This window comes from Puma concolor, chromosome B3, assembly GCF_028749965.1.
Source record: "Puma concolor isolate L17-30 chromosome B3, mPumCon1.1.hap2, whole genome shotgun sequence".
Classification (NCBI taxonomy): domain Eukaryota; kingdom Metazoa; phylum Chordata; class Mammalia; order Carnivora; family Felidae; genus Puma; species Puma concolor.
This window is the reverse complement of record NC_141672.1, coordinates 119,849,547-119,865,450: the sequence shown is the minus strand read 5'-3', so window position 1 is coordinate 119,865,450 and position 15,904 is coordinate 119,849,547. Positions and strand designations below refer to the sequence as shown.

Sequence of the window (15,904 nt, the reverse complement as noted above, 5' to 3'; positions counted from 1 at the left end):
TATTCTCATTTATAAAAGAGGGACAACAACAGTGCCTATATCATAAGATTCTAGTGAGGATTAAATGAGTTAATCCACATAAAATGCTTAGCTCATGCCAAGGCATACAGTAAGTGCTCAAGAAATAGTATTTATTCAATTGAATACATTATATTAACAATTTATATGAGCCCAGAAAATGAACCAATTGGTAAACTGACAACATTGTTTTCTTGTTAAAGTGAATTCTAAAAATATCTAATCTGAATTCCTCTATTAAAATCAAATTCGTATTTCTTATTACAGAATGGTAAAACAGTTTTTGCCTAATACCTAGTGTCATATTCAGCTATTCTTGTATATAGTTTACAAGAAGTAACATGGTTAAAAGTTGGGACTAGGAGTCAGAACCTGGGCTTAGTTTCTGACTCTACAGTTACATGGTCTTAGACAAATTCCTTAACCTTTCTGTGTCTCTATTTCCTCAATTGTGAAATGAGGATAATCATAATCATAGCAGTAAATCAACACGTGTAAATTCTTAGGACAATGTCTGGCACATAGGTAAGCCCCACAGAAGTGTTATCTGTTACTACATTTCTACTCTTACTATGATTCCTACTATTACCATGAGTAAATACTACTGTATATGAATAACAGTTCTCACAGAGAAGGATGACTTAAGAAGTACAATGGCTAGGGGTGCCTGGGTAGCTCAGTTTGTTAAGTGTAAGCTCAGATCATGATCTCATGGTTCGTGAGATTGAGCCCCATGTTGGGCTCTGCACTAACAGTGTAGAGCCTGCTTGTGATTCTCTTTCTCTGCCTCTTCCCTGCTCTTTCTCTCTCTCAAAATAAATAAGTAAATAAACATTTAAAAAAGTACAATGGCTGGATATATAATTACCAGGCTGGGAGCTCTGTGCCCTTGGTCTGTAAGGGCTCACTCTTCCCAGGGAGAGGAGGGGTTGACTCCTAAAAGCCTTACTACCAAGAAAGGGGCAGAGACAATAAGCTAAGGGTGGGAAGAAGAGGTCTGGATGGAATCAGATGGTACTGTACTCAAGATCTACTTTTTCTTCTAGGAGATTACATGACTCAAAGTGACAATTTTACATTTCTGAGACTTGGTTTCTGTATCTGCCTACCTACTAGGACTACTATAAAGTTCAAATGAGATGATGAGTAGAAAAACACCTGGCAAATTATTACACTTCAAATGCACTTAGTATAATCAGCCTTTGCTTATCCTCACTCTTCACCTGCACCAGTCCTATCAAAAGAGGAATAAATACTCACTTGGATTAAAAAAAGAGAGGATCTTTATAAACACAAGCTAATGTCCCCTTCATTCCTTTCTGTTGTTGTTAATTTAGACATGCCATGAAAGTTACTTTTCTGAGAATAGCCTGTTTAAGACTGCTGACCATAAGTTCTATCCGACCATGGAGCCATTCCTAAACCCAAGTAATTACAGCAGAATCTTTCTGCAGTCTATGCTCCAATTAACTGATGAAAGCTCCCTTTGAAACTCTATAGTAGTTATAAAACAGTCACACAAACTTTCGATTGTGACTAGTGTAACCTAGCCTATCCCAATATAGCAGGTGGTATATGAGAATGGAATTTGAACCTAGGATTTCTATGTAAGTCAGGATGAGCTGGGTTATGCTGCAGTGAAACACTCCTCAAAAATTTCAGTGGCTTCAAACAATAAAGTTTTATTTTTCATTCAAATGACATGTTCGTCTCAGGCCGGCTGGGGCTCTGTTCTGCATCCTTGTCTTTACTCTGGAGTGACAAAGCAAGTACCATTTATAGCAACAACAACCAATAGAACTTTCTAAGATGATGCAAGTTTTTAAGTCTACACTGTTCTATATCTGCACTAGTCACATGTGGCTGTTGAGAACTAGAAATGTGGTTAGTGTGATACAGGGATTATATTTTTAAATTTAATTAATTTTAACCTTAATATTGGCTAGTGTATCAGACAGTACAGAGCACTAAAGGTCACAGTGGCAGAGAAGAGAAAAAATCTCTGTAAGGTCTTGAATCAACATTAAATGCATTACCTGAAAGTGATCTTCTCATTTTTGCTCACACCTTATTGGCTAGAATAATCATACCATCCAACCCAACCACAAGAGAACCAAGAAATGTCATCCAACTGTGTACTCGGAAAAAGGAAGAGAGGCAGGACATTTGGTTCGTGGTACTATTGACTGCATGATATTGTTTCTTCCATTATGCCTACACAAATATCGTTCATGGTTAAGTTCTTTAGCATATGATGATTACATTTACTTTCTTATACAAATTTTTGGTCTCAGGTAACTTTTTTCATATGCTGAATTTCCAATTTCTGTCATTAATTCATTGTCAATCTTTCTGGTTACAGTGAAATTTCCTCTCAAGTTCAGACACAGCAGAAATTGTTGATTCTTTTTCTCCCCCCACATTCCCCCTGAAACCTACAACACCCCTGCACTAATATGGACTGTCTGCTCTGTAGGCCTGTGACACAACTCTCCTCTTGGGATTGCCCTTCATCTTCATCTTAAGAATTCCTTTCACCCCTTCCTGGGTTAGATTCCCTTGTTTCTTGGATTCCATGTCTTTTTTTCTTCCCATTCTCTCATTTTGTTGAAGAATATATTCCAACAAGTTCCTAAGAAAGGCTGCATGGAAAGAAAAATTTTGAGACCAGTGAGTCTTTATAGATCTTTATTTCATCCTTATACTTGAATGATGGTTTGGCTGAATGGAGGATTCTCGGTTGCAACTACTTTTCCTTCAGAGTTGTGAAAGACTGCTCCGTTATTTCCTACTCCAAGGGCTGTCATTAAAAGGTCCAAACAAATTCTAATATTTTTGTACATGGTCTGTTTTGTCCTCTCTAGAAACTTTCAGGAACTTCTTATCCCTGATTTCCTGTGTCTTGGTATAGGTTCTCCTTCTCCTTCTTCCTTCGTGTGTGTGTGTGTGTGTGTGTGTGTGTACAAAAACTCAGTACTCTTTTCACTTATGGGGAAAACCATGTGTTTCACTTATGGGGAAATTTCTTGCATTATTTCCTTGCTAATTTCCTCCCACTCACTTTTCTCTGCTGGACTTTGGTCCTGAACTGAGCCTGTAATTTTCTTATATTTTGTTTTCTTCAGCTTTTCACCTCTTTACATTTTGTCCTACTCCTTAGGTGATTTCCTTAACTTTATTTTCCAGTCCTTCTACTGAGTTTTTCATTTCATCTATTGTATTTCTAATTTTCAGGAGCTATTTTTAGCTCCCTGTATGTTTTGTTTTTATAGTATTTTTTGTTTCATGGATATGTTTCTCATCTCTGTGAAGTTATGCTTTTTTAAGATTTTCTTCTGTTTCTTACATGGTCTCTGTTTCCTGTGAGTTCTTTCTCTTTAGGTTGTAAGCTTTCCATAAATAAGTGGTAATGTAGGACTTTCTGTTCATACTCAAGACTGATGCATAGATTAGTTTATCACAATCTTGATCCAATCACAAGGTGGACACACACTCTGTGTGAAGGGCTTCAAGTTAGATGACTAAACAGAGACCCAGCTTTTCCACTGGGAAATCCCAACTATTAGTAGTATAGGTATGTTCTCCCAGGAGAGTTAGTTTCAGAAGAATGAAATCCTATATCTTCTAAGCCTGGAGTATATAACATGGCCTATCCATTTTTGCAGAGATTCATAGAAGAAGGAGGCCGAGTGTCTCACTATTTAGGGAATAGATTTTCACTTAGTCATTTTGTTTTTGTAGGATTTTTTGTGTCTGTATATGGTGTCCCTGTACCTGGAGAAACTTTAGGTTTCAAACTTGTTTCTGCCACCATTGAGGGGAGTGTCATTTGGCGGTACACAGAGCACATGAAATCTAGGGTATCTAAACTGTCTCTTGTTTAGACTTTCAACAATTACCCTCTTTCCAGCCCCACTTGTATCCTCATTTTCTGAGATACTTGGTGACTCTAATTCTTGAACCTTCTGGGGTTCTGTGGCACAAATTTTCTTCTGGCATTTTTCTTCCATTAATTTAGGTTTTAGCTTTTAGACAACTGTCCTTTAAGTATATGCTTCCCAGATTAAAACATATTTGCTTTCCTTTTCTTTCTATTTTCTTTGTTTTTGAGGATTCAGGCCTATATCTATCCACTATTAGTGGGGCCCCCTGGCAGAGAAAATATAACTTGTGTTTTCAAGTTGGCCACATTTTAAAATTAACTCAATAAATCCACTAAAAGCACAACTTTCTTTTTCTTTTACACACTACAGAAAGAATAGGAGAAATACATTTCTGGGTAATGTCAGTTTCTTCATCATCACAAAATTTCATAATTTTTTCTTTTCAAAACCTTGTACTGATTTTCATCATTATTTCAAATAAAACACTATGCATGTGTATTTAGTAATCTTTCACTTAATTAGAAGTACTTCATCCATTTATTTCATCTTTGAAGAATATAGTTTGAGAATTAATAAAAAATAAAAAAAAACCTGAGGTACCAAAATTAATGACATTTATTTAATCACCTGCTTATCTAACATTTGAGTATCTACTACATACATGATCAAGGGATCAGAGTGATGCTCTGCTCACCTTATGGGTCATTCAGACCCTACAGACTCTGATTTTATAAACAAATGTAAGAGGCTGTGGTTTCATGGTTTACAGAGGAACAGAAAAAACAATATAAAAGAGGAAAGTGGTGACTATTTTAGAGGCAGGCAGTAGCAAAAGGTGACACTAATTCTGGAAGCACAAGAAAGGACAGATATGAGTGCAAAAAAGGTATTACAACATGAGACTCAGTTGTCTTTATTAGACTTACTCATCTTTATTTCCTCTGAAATTATCATTTAGTATATATCAGTATAACTGCTTATGCTCAAAATGACAACCTAAAGATACTAAAAAAAAAAAAAAAAAAAAAGGATAAATTGTGAACAATACTCACTGGGAGAGAGGAAGAGAAGGAAGGACAGAGACTAACATCTATGAGGTTTTTCTACTAAGTCAAACATGGTTAAACATTTTTCCTGTATCATAACATTTAATTTTTACAGATTGAGAATTCAAGTTCAGAGATATCAAGGACATGCCCAAGTTTCACAGCTAATTAAAGGAAGGTCCAGTACTTGAACCTGAATTTAATAGACTTTAAAGCCCGTGTGCACTGACTCCTCACATTGGGTATCTCTTTTACTGAAGATTCAGCAGAAACTTTCTCTTTGGTGGAGGGAAGTAAAAACTGATCATGGGCCAAACAATGTCTTTCTGATGTCTCTTCCATTAAAAAAAAACAAAAAAGAATTCCCTAAGTGCTTTATTCTTGGCCAAAGGGCAAGAATACATTATATTTAAGGATTGTTGGGATAATTCTGGGTGAAATATACTAATCTCATTATCCAGAAACTGTCAATGTGGTTTTTTTTTTTTTTTTTTTTGAACGTTTATTTATTTATTTTTGGGACAGAGAGAGACAGAGCATGAACGGGGGAGGGGCAGCGAGAGAGGGAGACACAGAATCGGAAACAGGCTCCAGGCTCCGAGCCATTAGCCCAGAGCCTGACGCGGGGCTCGAACTCACGGACCGCGAGATCGTGACCTGACTGAAGTCGGCCGCTTAACCGACTGCGCCACCCAGGCGCCCCTGTCAATGTGGTTTAAACATCAAATGTCACTTCTTCATCAGCCCTAAGAAAATAAGCTCAGTGTAAAGTAAATCAGATATATTTTTACAATATATTCTCTGTCCATAGCTGGTAACTTTTGATTTTCTATTTCATTGGGGCTTTCTACTTAATTTTAGAAATACCATTTGGCAGTTTCTTCATAAAGTAAACACAAACTGAAAAACCTCCCTAACAATCTGGCAGTCATATGAAGAACGCTCGTGGCCTGCAGGAGCCTAGCTTCCCTTGTTAGGCCTGCTGCAGTGAATCCTGGGACTTCAGACCTAGGTCAAAAGGATGTCACTGTACTGAACAGTCTTTTACTTTCTCCCCATAATTTACTATTTTCCAACAGTCTAAGTTAGCCTGACATTCAGTTCAGCTCCTTATATTTTTACATAGAATTTTGTGTTTGTATGTGTATTTTCTCATTTAGTATTGATCCTTTCACTGCTGAGAACAGAATTTTCTTTTGTTTGTAACCTTTACTGAAGTCTTTTTTGTGTTTCATCAGGACATTTTATTCAAGTGGTCACAGAAATTCTCCTTATCCTTCTATATAGACTTTTCTTTTCCTGCTTTTAAATCATTTAACAGCAACGATTTAATAGGAAACCAATGTTTCATCTAGGAAAGAATTTCAAAATTGCCTAAGTTAAGGTAAGGAGGGGCTTATTTTCAGTGAGACAGAAAGGTTCTTTCTAAGTCTTCAAAAATGAGATTTGATAAAAAGAAACTTGCAGGGGAAAGTATCTACACTGTAAAGGATAATGTATTCAGAGCACTACTCCATACTGTTGTCTTTTGTCTAGTTGGGTATCGCTGTTACTTGCCAGAGGTAAAATAACTCATTAGCAGCCTGCTCTTTTGGGACACTTAGTAGATGAAAGGCACACCTAGAGTTCTAATACATGTTTACAGACCAACACTAGAGTTTAACTTCCTTCCAGCACAGTTGCGGGCCAAGGGCACATTGCAAGTTGAGGAGCCTGTCCTTTAGGAAAGGTGTGCTAGCAACATCCTCCCCTCCCCCCTGCTCACTGCCCCGATCTATTGCACACCTGGCTTACCTGAGTCTGGAACACATTCCATCCTGGGGTGGGTGGTCTCTGAAGGGCAGGGGAATGTTACCTTCCCAGCATGCACCAGTGCTTATAACTATCACCTGGTGGTATGTACCTGACCTGGCCTGGGAAAAAACAGAGCTTTGTAGCTTTTGGCTCTTCTGAATCTGTCACTCCTGAGGCAGAAATCTAAAACCACAATTTTTCTCCAATGGATGAAAGGCATTTCCCTTAGTATATTTCTTCAGAATACACTTGTGGTCATTACCTTACAGTAGCAAATTACAGGTTGACTTCATGTACATATTCTTACTATAAAGTTTCCCCTTCCTCTCAAAAGATATTTTAGCTTCTTAAAATCTACAGGTATTTCATATAGTTTTAGATCTAGAAAGAATTTCTGAATCAAATTTTTTCATTTTATATTTGAGAAAATCATGGTCCAGAGGAGGAAAATTTCCTGAGGATAAAGAAACTGTCAAGGTTGGAATAAGTACTGTGTGTCTTCTCTAAACCTACTCCAAGGAGAAATCCAATATTTATGGGACCAAACCGTGAGGCAAAGTGTTTTGGCAAAATTAAGTTAAAAGTCACTGTCACTTTTAAAAGGCAAATTTGCATTTTTCCTCCCACTACCTCACACTATCAAAGTAATTTCAAAAACTTCCTACATTCTTCTTTGCAATACAGAAAGATGCTTTTCTTAGTAGTACAAATCCATCCTTTTGTAACGTGATTTCCCGAGAGAGAAAATTAACTTGGTAATCAGTGGTAATTCTATCCAGATAATTTTTAGTATTGTGAAGTTGGGTTTATGTATTTTTAAGTTGTACAGTGTGTTTGTTCACAATGGTAAGAATATGATTTAAGTTCACTGAGAACCAATAGAAGATTGTTTAGAAATACAGGCCTACATCAAGAACCAAGAATAATTTCAAATAAACAACCTAACCTTACACCTGAAGGAGCTAGAGAAAAGAACAAATGAAGCCTAAAGCCAGCAAAAGGAAGGAAATAATAAAGATTAGAGCAGAAATAAGTGAAAGAGAAACTAAAAAAACACAATAAATAGATCAATAAAACTAGGAGATAGTTACTTGAAAAAAATTAGAAACACTGATAAACCTCTAGACTTATCAAAAAGAAAAGAAAAAGGACCCAAATAAAATCACAAATGAGAGAGGAGAAATAACAACCAACACCACAGAGATACAAACAATTATAAGAGAATATTATGAAAAACCATATGCCAACAAATGGGACAACCTGAAAGAAATGTATAAAAATTCCCCAAAAACAAAATCCAGGGCCAGATGGCTTCACAGGCAAATTCTATCAAACATTTAAAGAGGAATTAATACCTATTTTTCTCAAACTATTCCAAAAATAGAAAAGGAAGGAAAAACTTCTAAAGTCACTCTATGAGGCAGCATTTCCCTGATACCAAAACCAGACAAAGACTCCACTGAAAAAGAGAACTACAGGCTAATATCCCTGAAGAACATGGATGCAAAAATTCTCAAGAAAATACTAGCAAACTGAATCCAATAATGCATCAAGAGAATCATTCACCATGATCAAATGGGATTTATTTCTAGGTTGAAAGGGTGGTTCAATATTCCCCATCAGTCATTGTGATACACCACATTAATAAAAGGATAAGAACCGTATGATCATTTCAAGAGATGCAGAAAAAGCATCTCACAAATATCCACTTATGATAAAAACTCTCAACAAAGGGGGCGCCTGGGTGGCGCAGTCGGTTAAGCGTCCGACTTCAGCCAGGTCACGATCTCGCGGTCCGTGAGTTCGAGCTCCGCGTCGGGCTCTGGGCTGATGGCTCGGAGCCTGGAGCCTGTTTCCGATTCTGTGTCTCCCTCTCTCTCTGCCCCTCCCCCGTTCGTGCTCTGTCTCTCTCTGTCCCAAAAATAAATAAACGTTGAAAAAAAAAAAAAAATTAAAAAAAGAAGTCAGACACTTAACTGGCTGAGCCATCCAGGCACCCCTTCTTATATGTTTAATTTTTTAAATGTTTATTTCCAACCTTTTTATTAGGAAGGAGTCTCTCTTTCCTCTAACTTCTCAGAACACCTGATCTTTATTTTGCTTACAGGATTCTTTGCTTTGGCATTCATGTTTCATTTTCTAGACCAGACGATGGTGCATATTTTCTACACAGGGCCAGAAAATAAATATTTTATGTTTTCCATATCACACAGTCTCTATCGCAACGACTCAACCCTACCCTGTAGACAGAGAGCAGCCATATGTAATGAATGGGTGTGGTTATGTTCCAATAAAACTTTATTTACAAACAAGTGATGGTTTGACCTGTGGATCTTAGTTTGCTGACCCTTGTGCTAGACTATAAGGTTCTTGAGAGTAACTTCCACACTATTTTCTTTCTGCATTCTTTGTGATATCTAGTAATAGTATATTCTTGGCTGAAGAGGGCATACAAATAATTTGAATATATTGTGTTTACTTAAAATAGGAGGAAAGAAAATCAACAGCCATTACCTTTATGTTGTTTGTATCAAGAAAAAAATGAGAGAATGAATATGAAATCATATGAAGATGTACAGGCATTAGCCCCCTTGGCTTGCTTCTCCCCTCAATAATCAGAGTCTTTACATCACTATATTTTGGACAGAGTATTTTTTCCTCTTCTAAATCTAGGGCAAAATAAATTTCACTGGGCATGCAATGCCAAAAGTCAAACGACCCTTCTGTATGTACATAAAATCACATTTCTCCCAAATTTTTGTTTTGAAAAATGTCAAGCTGTCAGAAATGTTGGAGAATAGGAGACAATGAACTATACTCTTTACCTAGACTCACTGGTCGATGTTTTGCCACATGTGCAAAAGCACATTTAAAAAATAAATTTTATCATAAACTGCATCCATTTTAAGTATATACTTCAATCAGTTTTGACAAATGTTATGTGTCCATGTAAGAACCACCACATCATCCACAAAAGTTCCCTTGTGCTCCTCCACATTTGAGGCTCTGGGTAACCGCTGATCTGCTTTGTGTCATAGATTATTTTGTATCTTCTAAAATTTCAAATAACTAGAATCATATGGTAGACTTTTGAATGTGGCTTTTTCCCCTACTCTGAATAATGCTTCCATGAATTCTAATTCATCCATGTTGTTCAATGTATTAATAATTATTCCTTTTTATTGCTAAATATTATTCCATTGTACAGATATACCACAATTTATCAATTCACCTGTTGGTGGTGTGTTGTTTAGGGATTTTAGTTATTTATGAATATGGCTGCTAAGATCATTCTTATACAAGTCTTTTTTTGTGAAGAATTATTTTCATTTTTCTTGGATAAAAAGCTAAGAGTGAAATTGCTAGGCTGTAGGGTTAAGTGTATGTTTATAATAAACTGCCAAACTCAAATCACACTTTTTAAAACACAGGAATTTGTTAATTTATTTGTTAAGATTCAAGAGAAAGCAAGTTATCTTTCAAGGAACACAACCACATACTGAAGTGTACAGATTTAATGGACTCTCATTTGCTGCAGTCAGAGGTGTTAATGAGACCTAATATTGCTGCTTTTACTTCTCTAACCAGACTGCTTTCACAGGTGAGAACGAACTGAGCAAGAGCAGAGACCAACCACAAAGAATGCTTTTTCCCACATCTCATAAACCCCAGGAGGAGTGGGAAAGGGCACAGAAACAGGAACTTAGCTCTGTGTATGACCATTTTAATGTCTGGGGTTACTGTTTTCTTTCATTTATTGAAAAAGCCAGAAGGCCTTCTGCCTGATGTCCTGCTATGTCTAAGTACAAATATAAGGACATTGGGATGTAAGCTTCAGGAGGGCAGGTGGAGAGACTGCATTATTACAGGGTGCTGTGAAAGGCCTAAACAGGATTTCTCTGTATTTGTCTTTCCCACTTCTACCCACAGCCCACACGTGACCACTAGTAGTCTCTTTCTATCCTCTCTCCTTCCTCAGCCCTCCCCTTGTTTCTGTTCTCATTCTCTTTCTGGGTCTCATTCTTATCTTCCTTTTGGTCTCAGTCTTCTGTTTTCTCTCACCTTTCTGCATTCTCAATGTGTGCACGCCTGTGTGTGTGTATGACTCTTAACCTTTCTAGGTTTCTTTATCTGAGGCTTCTGTTCCCACTCTCCTCTTCCTGAACAGAAGTTACCAAATCTGTATCTTCAGACTTGTTAGACATAAGCTATATACTATTGGAACTATTCCTAAACTAATAGAACTATTGCTTTGCAATTGTTGATGGTGGCCTTTGTACTTCTCATCTGTGGTTTTTTTAAATTTTTTTTTTTTTCTCAATGTTTTTATTTATTTTTGGGACAGAGAGAGACACAGCATGAACGGGGGAGGGGCAGAGAGAGAGGGAGACACAGAATCGGAAACAGGCTCCAGGCTCCGAGCCATCAGCCCAGAGCCTGACGCGGGGCTCGAACTCACGGACCGTGAGATCGTGACCTGGCTGAAGTCGGACGCTTAACCGACTGCGCCACCCAGGCGCCCCTCATCTGTGGTTTTTTTAATTGCAGCTAGAACATTCTACTACAGGGTCCCATCTGAGACTGGGACTGCACATTTTATCAATCTCCATGTTAAAGAACAGTACTGTGTTCAAATGAGCACAAAATCTACACTGAATAGCTCTCAGCTCCTTTAAAAAATTTTCATAAACAGCTGTGTTAATAATTTCTCTGCAAGTATTACAAATGTGTTTCATTTATATAACTAGATACACAGTCTACCATGAAAGCTTTTCTTTCCTTTCATAGGAACAATCATTTTTCCAATAAGGAAATCTTTGTAAGTTCAAGGCCATATTTAAGCCCCAAGAAATAAGCCTTGGTATATAAATTACCAGTGTCTCAGCCACTAGGGTCAATGCACGCAGCTGATGGAAACCATATAACTCTTATCAAATCATTCCAGGTTTTAGGACTTCTATTTTTCCTTAAATTTTTTTTTTAATGTTTATTTATTTTTGAGAGAGAGCATGAGTGGGGGAGGGGCAGAGAGAGAGATACACACAGAATCTGAAGCAGGCTCCAGGCTTTGAGCTGTCAGCACAGAGCCTGACCTGGGCCTGAACCCACGGACTGGGAGTTCATGACCTGAGACGAAGTCAGACGCCCAACTGACTGAGCCACCTATGTACCCCTGCACTTCTTTTAAAATATATGTGTGTGATGGAGTGCCTGGGTGGTTCAGTTGGTTGAGCATCCGACTCTTGATTTCAGTTCATGTTAGGATCTCATGGTTTGTGGGATTGAGTCCTACATCAGGCTCTGGGCTGACAGACTGTGATTTTCTCTCTCCCTCTCTCTCTCTGCAACCCCTTCTCCTCCCTCCCGCTCACACACACGCACGCTCTCTATCAAAATAAATAAACATTTAGGAAATGTGTGTTTGTGTGTGTATAAAATCTCAAACTTCAGAAAAGCTGGTATCTAGAATCATGCTACATCTAGTTGTTGTGTCTCTTTTCTACCCATCTAAAAAACTGCTCAGTGTGATCTTGAACTTTCATGATTTTGACACTTTTGAAGATTATAGATTATTTTGAAGAATGTCTCACAGTTTGGGTATGTTTTCTGTTTCCTCATGATTAGATTCGGATTATGTATCTTTGACAGCCATATCACAGAAGTGATGCTATGTTCTCACTGCAGCCTATCAAGTGGCAGACAATTTTGATTTGTGCATTATTGACAATATATACTTTGATCACTTAATAAGGTGGCATGAGCCAAGTTTTTCCACTATAAAGTTTCTCTCATTTTGTAATGAATAACACTTGTAATGTTAACTATATTGGAATTAAAATATTTAATTAAAAAACAAGAATAAATACAAATTGAAAAAAAGAACACTAATAAAAAGATCCATTAATTGCAACACTGGGTATTCACCCAAAAAATACAAAAACACTAATTCAAAAGGATATATGCACCCCTATGTTTATAGCATCAATATTTATAATTGCCAAGATATGAAAACAGTCCAAGTGTCCATCGACTGATGAATATAGTGTATTCATATTCATCATTCATACAATGATAAAGATGTAGTATACAGACACAACAGAATACTATTGTCACAAAAAAGAATGAAATCTTCCATTTACAATGACATGAATGGAACTAGCTATGCTAAGCGAAATAAATCAAAGAAAGACAAATGCCATATGATTTCATTCATATATGGAATTTAGGAAACAAAACAAATGAGCAAAGGGAAAAAGAGCAAGAGAGACAAACCAAGAAACAGACTTTTAACTATAGAGAAAAAACTGATGGTTACCAGAGGGGAGGTGGATGGGTGATGGGGATAAGGAGTGCACTGGTCAGGAGCACTGGGTGATGTACTGAAGTGTTGAATCACTAGATTATACACCTGAAACTAATGTTACACTGTATGTTAACTAATTGGGATTTAAGTAAAAACTTAAAAAAAATAATTCTGTAGGGATGTACTCTGAAACTAGGTAAATATCTTGTTCCATGTTCATTTTTCTTAGGAAATGGGTATGGTGTATTTCATAAATGAAATAAATATCTTTCATTGTTAAAAAAAAATGGCAGAATGATACGTGGAGCAGGATTGGAGATACACGTCTTCCTGCCTGCACCAAGAGATCAATTACAATTTGTTTCTATTTAAAATATGTCATTATTTCCCCAAACAGCAGTTTAATAAGTATCTTCTTTCCTTACATTTTCCTTCATGTTTGAAACCTGAGACAAGCAAGTTTCTGAAGGGCAAAAGGTAAGGCCATGTCATTTCACCATGAACTCAGTATCCTTCACACCTTCCAGCCAAGGCTGTTACCACTCAGCATCCCCTCCTCTTTCTCCTTGCTTTTACTTAGTCTGTAAGCTTTACCAAGGTTGATATTTTCTCATTTTTCCAAGCATAATGATTACAGTACTCAGTCCTCAGGTTTCAGTTTAGATATCATCTCTTTAGATATCATCAGGAACTTTTCCCTGACCTTGTACATCTCACACACTGTCTTCACTCATTATAAGCCTTAAAATGTGGTATATGTGTTTACTTGTTTGAACTATCTACCTACCACATTGTAAACTCCAAGAAGACTGAGACTATGGCTTTAATTTACTAACTAAAAATTTAATAATCTGACTAGAACAACACCAATAGATTTAAACTACTTTTCATTTTTCTGCTATCCCATCCCCTGCCTCTGGACCTAAGTAACCACGATCATGAGTTCTGTTCATCATTCCCTTACTTAAAAAGCTTTTTTTTATCACATATGTATGTGTCTCTAAAGAACATTAGGGGAGCCTGGGTAACTCAGTCGGTTAAGCATCTGACTTCAGCTCAGGTCATGATCTCACAGCTCATCATTTCCAGTCCTGCATCAGGCTCTGTGCTGACTGCTCAGAGCCTGGAGTCTGCTTTGGATTCTGTGTCTCCTTCTTTCTGTCCTTCTCCTTCTCTCTCTCTCTCTCTCAAAAATAAACATTAAAAAACTTTTTTTTAAAAAGAATATAATGTAGAGTTTTCCTTGCTTTCATGCTTTGTGAAAATAATATTTAAAAAATAAGTCAGTGGTCAGAAGATAATAGAGTAGGCTAGACTCACCTTGTTCTACGAGTACACCTAGATAACACACACATGAGTGTAAATAACTCAGAAAACGACCTGAAGACTGGCAGAACAGACTCTCCACAGCTGAATGTACAGAAGACACCACACTGAATAGGGTAGGAAGGGTGGAGACATGGACAGAGGCCAAAATGACTTGTGGGACTGAGAGAGGGAGGGACATTCCAGGTGTGGAGACAGGAGAGAAGCAGACCCCACCCCAGGCACAGGGGACCCTCCCTGGTAAGATCAATCCCCAAAACATTTGGCTCTAAAAACTAGAGGGGATTAACTTTACCAGTTCTTACAATCAGTGGGGCTTAAACCCTAGAACTTTAAAAATCAATGAATTCAGCTCTGGGAGAGCTGGAGGGCAATAGGAAATGGAGTCCCTGCCCTTAAAGAGACAGCACAACAAACAGCCCTACTGAGATAAGAGCAGAGAAGCAGCAGTTTGAAAGATGCCAGGGGTATATGGGAGGGAGATTTGTTTACTAATCTCAGAGCCTGTGCTGGAGAGGCAGGGATTGTTGGGAGACTTCTGTAAGAACAAAACAGCTGGCAGTGCCATTTCTCCCCACCCACCCAGCCTAGGTACGTAGACACATGCAGGAAGTAGTGCAGTGCCAATAGTCTCCACCTAGATTGCTAATAGTGTGCCCTGCCACTGTGTGCTTCTGTGGAACCACCCCCTCCATCCTGGCCTTGGCAGGAGTTTTCCAAAGCAGCTCCAAGTCCCCTCCCATAGCAGACCTGTGAAAACTGCTAACACTGCACGCCCAGCCCCCATGTTTCCTTGTGATCTGTCCCCTCCAACATGCACTCAGCACACCCATCCAAGGCAGTGCAACAGAAATGGCAGTGTGCAAACAGTACTGAAAGGGGTCAGAACCACTCCAAAGTGACTCCTGCCTGGGGAGAGGGGAAGAAAACTCCATACACTAGTTCCATTGTGGCCCTAGTGGTGGGCTGGGGACAAATATTAGGTCTGACTACAGGCCCCACCCACCAACGAAAGCTCAGGAAGACAACACAGGGAAAGTACCTTGCTATTCAGTGTGATCACAGCTCTGACAAATACATGGTATGACCCAACTCAAACCCAAGGCAGACCCAGACTATTGTGCATACAGGAGGCAAAGAGGGCAACTGCAGACACCTGGGACTAAAGGCAAACACGGCTCAGCCACAACAGTAGGACACATGCAACATATATAGGAGACAACCCTGAAGCGCCAGGCTCTGGTGAATAGGGAACATTACCCTAAAGAGCACTACAGGACCTCTTCTTGATAAAGCCACTACTTTAAAGAGTGGGAGACATAGCGGACTTTCCTGACACACAGAGACAGACACAGAAAACTAGACAAAATGAGGAGACAAAGAAATACATCCCAAATCAAAGATCAGGACAAAATCATAGCAAGAAAGTGAAACAAAACAGAGATAAGCAATATAACAGATGGGGACCTTAAAGTAATAGTCATGAAGATCCTCACTGTATTTGAGAAGAGTGAAAGACCCTCCAAAAAAAA

The 15,904-nt window shown here is 38.1% G+C and overlaps 1 protein-coding gene across 5 annotated transcripts in view; it reads right to left on the bottom strand.

Moving 5' to 3' along the window:
* The window catches only part of SCAPER (S-phase cyclin A associated protein in the ER), a 505,214-nt gene that overhangs the window by 87,603 nt on the left and 401,707 nt on the right, over positions 1–15,904 (bottom strand). The gene's annotated exons all lie outside the window — the stretch shown is intronic.